The 7,464-nt window shown below is 41.4% G+C and overlaps 1 non-coding gene across 1 annotated transcript; it reads right to left on the bottom strand.

Annotated features, from left to right (window-relative positions):
* Positions 1-1,553: 1,553 nt before the first annotated feature.
* LOC126007757 (small nucleolar RNA SNORA22) lies at positions 1,554-1,680 on the bottom strand. The gene has a single exon (XR_007495242.1). It is a non-coding gene; the product is annotated as a small nucleolar RNA SNORA22 (small nucleolar RNA).
* Positions 1,681-7,464: the final 5,784 nt, after the last annotated feature.

Genomic DNA, 7,464 nt, shown 5'->3' with positions numbered 1-7,464 from the left:
ATGGGGGCGGATTTAGTGAGGGAGGGAAAAATGACAGGGTTCTTATTGAGGAACTGAATGAGTTTGTCGGAAGGGTAGTGGGAACCGATGGATCCAGTGTAAGTGGTGAGGAAGAGAGCCCAGTCCACTGACTCCTGTTGAAGGTAGGACAGGTTGCCAGGGGAGTAAGGGAGAATAATGGAATGGGGGTGAAGGCCAAAAATCTTGGTTGACAGGGTGAGGGATTGATAGAGAAGGGAGATAACCAGTTGGGGGTAAGTGGCGAGAACTTTGGGGGGAGTGGCGGGGAGATGGACCCAATAGAGGGGGGCCGTTTGGTAGAAGACGGCAGTAGGGGCGAAGGAGGTGGCCAGAACAATGAGAGTGAGGGGTGAGGTGGGATTAAAGTAAGAGAGAGATTGGTTATGAATGGCTTGTTCAACAAGGGAAAGAGTTTGTTGAGCAGCTGTGTTAAGAGAGCGTGGAGATGTGGGAGAAGAATCACCTTGGAGGATATCAAAAAGGGGTTTGAGTTCACCGGTAGAGAGTTTAAGGTACGGACGGAGCCAGGTGATGTCACCAAGGAGCTGTTGAAAATCATGGTATGTTTTAAGATGAGAGGTGCGCAGTTGAAGTTTTTGCGAGCGCACTGAGGAAGGGAGCAGCTCGAAGCCAAGGAAGAGGTGTGGGGGGTGCAATTGCACCTTGTTAGGGGAAATAGAGAATCCGTGGGCCTGAAGGGCCGAGACCAGGTGGGAGGCAGCTTTGGCGAGGAGGTGAATCCGTGGGCCTGAAGGGCCGAGACCAGGTGGGAGGCAGCTTTGGCGAGGAGGTGCTTCTTTTTCTAGCCATATATCCATATTCTTATGGCCTTAACTTACACATAGCAGGAAAGCTGGGTGACTGCAAAGTCCAGAAATTCTCCAGGGAAAAGTTATCCCCGATGGCCATTGAGAAATATGGGGTTTACCATCCCCTACACTTTCCGCTATGTTGTCAGAAGGACAAAGCTAGCTTAACACATGATTTTTAGCAGGATGTTACAGTTTTTCAGATGACCAGACTGAACCAAGTTGAAAAAAAAATTAACTGAAAGTTCAAAAATGGATAAGGCTTTAAAAATTGTATTTATCATGAAATGTAGAAATAACAAATAAATAGACAAAACAAAACAACAGTAAACACAACATTGTGGCCACTTTCATTCATCACAACACACACATAAACAGACAAAAGGATCGATCCAAAACTTTTTTTTTTTTTTTGTAGAAAAACTTTTAGTTGTTAGAAGTACTTAATGTAGCTGGAGTGGAGCTTTGCTGAAAATAAATTTTAAGGTTTATATTTAGCATAAAACATTTTTAAAATAATACTAATTTGAAGTATAAAACATTAAATAAAATGGTTAATGAGCACTGTAAAAAGAGTTTGCACTTTGAAGTATGATATCATTTGCTGTAAATAAAAAGGTTTTCTTTAAATTGTTTTAACAGTAGAATAGTAAGACAGCTGCAATAAAGTGTTAAATTTTTTATGATTAAACACAATAGCATGAACTATGATTATTAAAGGTATGAAGAACTGACTTTCTGAATACACTTAAAAGGATAGTTGTTTTAATGCAAAGGTAAAGAACCATTGCTGTAGCACAAAATTAAAACTAAGGGTATTATGAAGCACACCTGGGTGTTAATTGTGCAATAATATTAAGTATATTATTTAAAAAGGCTAATCACATTATTTTCCACATAATTTTTTAAATACCTTAAAAATTAAAATAAATTTTCTAATAGAAATATAAAAGAATAAAATTAATAATACTTGTGTGTTCGTTTAAATTTCAAAACACCAAAAGGTTTTTCTTTTACTGATAATTTGTTATTACAAGTGACAGAATTATGACCTTGCTCTAAAATTTCTGAGAGGCATGAAAAAAGGGAGTGTATTGCTGTTATCTCCTTGTTGCTTTTTCTCCCTAGAGAATTTTTTTTTAACCCTTACAGACCTGAATTTAGAAGGTTTTCTAATTTCCAATGTTTTAATAATTACAACACCCAATGCACAAAACTTAATTACACAAATGCTTTTAGAAAAGGCACAATTATGCCGCATAATTTAATTCACAAACTTCACAATTATTTGAGGCCTCTTATGAAACACAACAAAATTTTGACCATTTTTACTATATATATTTCACATGAACAGTTTCTGAATCATTTTAACTTTACCAACTGTGGTATTTATCTAGAAAAACATTTTAGGGTCCGCCCTTCGGTACAGAGGGAGGAACCCATGATAGGGAGGTGGTCCGAATATCAAGGAATATCGGACGGTGGGTCGACTAAGGGGTGGGAGTCACAGGAATGTGACAGCCACGAAGGGGTGCATGCACGGAGGAAAATCCACACGCCGAGGGGGGCTTCACGCCGAGGGGGGCTTCACGCCGAGGGGGGGGCTTACCCGAAGAAGAATGGGGCGTGGGATCCCGGGAACGTCCGTCGACCGATGAGAAGAGTGGGGGGACACACACGTTGGGGCGCCAGATGCGGCTTCCCGGAGCCGGCCCTAGGGCCGAGCCTACAGCCGGCCAGCGGCTAAGGCTCTGCTCAACAGGTAGTCGCACAACGGTGTGGGTGGAGAGCACTCTTCTGAAGAAAGGAGGGGTCCTGTGGAAGCAAGAAGAGTTAATAAATGACTAGTGACCAAAGATGGTCAGAAGCGTTTATTTTTCACAGACATGGGTATTTAAGCAATCTGTTGGGGGCTTGTAAGGCAGAACAAAGGCCCTGGTAACAACCAATCCAGGGTGCGCAAGGCAGAACAGGAGCCTTGGCAACAACCATTCATATCATGCCAGGGTGCTTTCAAACAGACCAATCAGACAGCAGTTTTGCGATTAACTGCGGGCTGCTATATTTTGCACGTACACACCAAGATGGAATGTTAGATATAGGATGTTTTCCCATGAGAACTGCGTGCTTTTAGACCTCTAAAATTCTTAAACAACTGTTATCCTATCCTACAGCAAATATATATAAAATAATGTTTAACCTAAAACTACGTCATGGCCATGAACTAAAATTGATGAGAGCGAGGGCCGGAACGGGTGGTTAGGTCCTGGGTGAGCCAGGCCTTGCAGTAAGCTAAATTTGTCTTGTAAGATTTCCTGTTTGGCAAAGGCTCAAGCAGATGCTAGGTCTTTTTCTTCTATAGAGCAGCTGCAGAGAAAGATGTCGGTCATGTTCATCTGTTGGGGGGAGCAGGCTTGGCTCCCCACAGGGGGCCACACCCGGCGGTGCTCAGGGGTTACTCCTGGTTGTCTGCTCAGAAATAGCTCCTGGCAGGCACGGGGGACCGTATGGGACACCGGGATTCGAACCAACCACCTTTGGTCCTGGATCGGCTGCTTGCAAGGCAAACACTGCTGTGCTATCTCTCCGGGCCCGAAAGATATGTTAAAGTAAGTAAGTCAGAGGGCTGGAGCGATTGCACAGTGAGTAAGGTGTTTGCCTTGCATGCAGCTGACCCATGTCCCATTCCCTGAATCCATATAGTCTCCTAGTTTACCAGGAGAAATTTCTGAGTGCAAAGTCAAAGTAACCCCTGAGCACTGCCCAGTGCAAACCCCACCCCAAAAAGGAAATCAGAAGAAGAAAAATAAATACAGGATGACATCACTTATATGTGATGTTTAGAGTAAATGCATAATGATTTAAATGGGGGTTGTCTAGAACACTCTTGGCCCAAAGTATAGTGAGGAGAAGGAAAAAAATTGAGTGCAAAAGAAGACAAATGTGAAAGGGGACAAAGGCCAAGGGGACTCAGGTACATTGGTGGTGGTAAGGAAGGACAGAACTAACAATCCAAACCACAGAGCCAACAACAATAAAATCATGAGGCCCAAACTTTAACAACCAAACTTGAAAAGATGCCTTCGATGATGGCAGGCTAGGACAAAAGGAGGTATTGGATGGACTCTGGGAACATTGGTGGAGGAATTTTGACACTGCTGGTGAGATTGGTGCTAAAACATTGTATGTCTAAAACTTACTCTTTTTTTTTCCTTTTTTACTCTTTTTCTTTTTTTCTTTTTTTTTCTTTATCTCTTTGAGAAAGGGAGAGGGGAGAGAGAGGGAAGGAGAGAGAAAGGAGGAGAGGGAGGGAGAGAGAGGGAGATAGGGAAAGGAGAGAGAAAGAAGTGAGAGGGAGGGAGTGGGGGAAGAAGTGAGGGAGAGAGAGGAGGGAGGGAGAGAGGGGAGATAAGGGAGGGTTAGGGGGAGGGAGAGAGGGAGTGAGAGGAGAGGGAAGGGACGGGGAGGGAGAGAGGGAGAGAAAGAGCGGGAGAGGGAAGGAGAAATGACTGTCTAAAACTTTCTTAGTGAAAAACTTTCTAACTCACAATACTGTCCTTTAAAAAAAAATTTTTTTTTGTTTTTTTGGGCCACACCAGTTTGATGCTCAGGGGTTACTCCTGGCTAAGCGCTCAGAAATTGCCCCAGGCTTGTGGGGGGACCATATAGGACGTCTGGGGAATCGAACCGCTTTCCTTCCTTGGCTAGCGCTTGCAAGGCAGACACCTCACCTCTAGCGCCACCTCTCTGGCCCCCTTTAAAAATATTTTAATTAGAAAAAAAAAAGAGCACACTGGCCATTCCTTACTCATTTTCTACACATAAAATAAATAATAATATAAGAAGAAAATGCCTTCAGCCCTAGTCAAAAACAAGTAAACTACTCTAGTTAGAGGAAATGTTCACTGGTTTGTATCATCCTTATTCTCCAGTAAGTAGTTGGACTTTTCTTAACTTTTTTTCAGTCAAACTAGGAAGCATTTTTTGTACTTTTAATTATGAAGACATGACCTATTTTACCTGCAACACTTTTTAAAAATCCAAACTTGGTGGGGTCATAGATAGTATAGCAGCTAAGACCAATTGCCTTGCATGAGATCAAACCAAGTTTGTTCTCCAGTATTCCCATAAGGTCCCCTGAATACCAAGTAATCTCTGTACAAAGCTAGGAGAAATAAGCTTTGAGAACAGCCCAATATGGCCCAAAAACAAAAATAAACCAGACTTCGGAGACTTAGACTCTTTCTACTGAGAGTTGGCCAGCCTCTAGCAATGTGATAAGACCAATTGCCTTGCATGAGATCAAACCAAGTTTGTTCTCCAGAATTTCCATAAGGTCCCCTGAATACCAAGTAATCCCTGTACAAAGCTAGGAGAAATAAGCTTTGAGCACAGCCCAATATGGCCCAAAAACAAAAATAAACCAGACTTCGGAGACTTAGACCCTTTCTACTGAGAGTTGGCCAGCCTCTAGCAATGTGATAAGGGAATTTTGGTTGTGTGTTTCATATCCATAATTTATTATCACATAACATTTAAACCTAGAGTCCCTATATCTCTTCAGCATGCAATGTCTAACCTAGAACCTATCATTTGGCCCAACTTCTGCTTAGCTGTTCTTTCATTCAGACTGACCAGAGAATCTATCACCTTGTTCTCTGGGATTTAATCCCCTCAACGACTTTCTTCAGTTGACTGATTCAGAACATTGCTCTGGTAAAAAATTAACAAGGCCCATTTTGGAAAGAGTTCAGAATTTTAACTCAAAATTGGGTCCAAATCTTGCCTTTGCCACTAACCACACTTAGACCTTAAACTATGTTTCTCTGAACCTACTTCTTAACATCTTCACAATGTGGGGGGCAAAGCAATAGTACAGTGGGTAGGGTGCTTGCCTTGCACATGGCAGGCCTTGGTTTGATCCACAGCACCCCATATGGTCCCCTGCACAGCCAAAAGTGATGTCTGAGTGCAGAACCAGAAGTAAGCCCTGAGAACTGGTGTTTTCAAAATAATAAAATAAGGGCCCGGAGAGATAGCACAGCGGCGTTTGCCTTGCAAAGCAGCCGATCCAGGACCAAAGGTTCGAATCCCGGTGTCCCATAGGGTCCCCCGTGCCTGCCAGGAGCTATTTCTGACCAGACGGCCAGGAGTAACCCCTGAGCATCGCCGGGTGTGACCCAGAAATAAAAAAAAATAAAAAAGATTTCTTATCAAAATAATAAAATAAAAGTAAAGTAAAATGTAGATAATTGTACCTTATCTCAAAAATGTGCTACATTGATTCATTTCCTGTGATTGGTACACAGTAGGTACCAATAAGTATTTAATTTTTTATCAATTATCAAAGTTTTATTACCCTCATCTATTCTTCACCATTGTCAATGATGACATTTTTTTTTAATTTTAATATATATCAGGCTCCATACTGTGTGGAATACATCAGTAAGAAAGACATAACTTCATCTTCAAAAAGCTAATATCTAAATGAAATATGGTGTAGAAACTTAGTAAATAATCATGAAGAATAGTGTGTTAGAATGGAAACAAAGGATAAAAGGAGTAAACTCAAAAAGATTTATCCAAATAAGTAGCATTTAAACTAATGATGGAAGGATGGCAAGGACCTAGGCATGCAAATAGAAAACAGAGAAAATAGAAAAAAGCTCTGAGAAATACAGTGGAGAATTCTGTGTAAGAAAAGCATAAGTTATGGACGAATATGGCAATGGATAAGAAGAGCTCCAGAGACCACTGGGAACGAACTTAAGGGAACTGATGATATCAGGAATGTGTAGTGGAAAGGAGCATCTAACAGCACCCAGGTAGGGTCCATGTGCTATCTAAGGCCAAACTTACAAGTATAAGAACAAGATTTCCCTGCCACCCAAGCTGGTGTCCAATGACTCATCTCTCTTTTTCTAAGACAAAAGTGTGTGAACTGTGTGATTATAAAACAGAAAGTCTGGAGTAGGGTGTCCACAAGAATAAGCCCTAGTGTTGTACAATGAGGTGACATTTCTGCTGAAATAAACTGTACAATAAACTTACAAAACCCCACATTTGACATTATGACATATGACATTATGAGTTGACAATACAATTGACATTACAATACAGTTGACATTACAGAATAAAGGTGGGAAGTGGTGTTTCTCTGCTGGCTCAATGACTTAAACTTTTGTAAGGGCTTTCAGTTCTCACACACCATCTAGTTCTTTTTTTTAAGAGATCTTTATTTAAGCACCATGATTACAAACATGTTTGTAGTTGGATTTCAGTTATTAAAAAATGGATACCTCCCCTTCACCAGTGCAACTTTCCCACCACTAATGCCTTCAATTCCTTCTTCCCCCACCCTCTGCCTGTATTTGAAGCAGGCATTCTATTTCTCTCACTCACTACTATTTGTCATGATAGTTGTCAGTGTAGTTATTTCTCTAATTGCACTCACCTCTTTGTGGTAAGCTTCATACTGTGGGCCAGTCCTTTAGCCCTCATCTCTATTGTCTCTGTGTATGATTACAAAATGTCTTTTATTTTTCTTAAATCCCACAGATGAGTAAGACTATTCTGTGTCTATCTTGTTCTCATTTCATTCAGCATAATAGTTTTCATGTCCATCCATGTATAG

This window comes from Suncus etruscus, chromosome 4 (assembly GCF_024139225.1).
Source record: "Suncus etruscus isolate mSunEtr1 chromosome 4, mSunEtr1.pri.cur, whole genome shotgun sequence".
NCBI lineage: Eukaryota > Metazoa > Chordata > Mammalia > Eulipotyphla > Soricidae > Suncus > Suncus etruscus.
The sequence above is the reverse complement of the archived record's forward strand: the minus strand, read 5'-3'. Positions and strand labels throughout refer to the sequence as shown.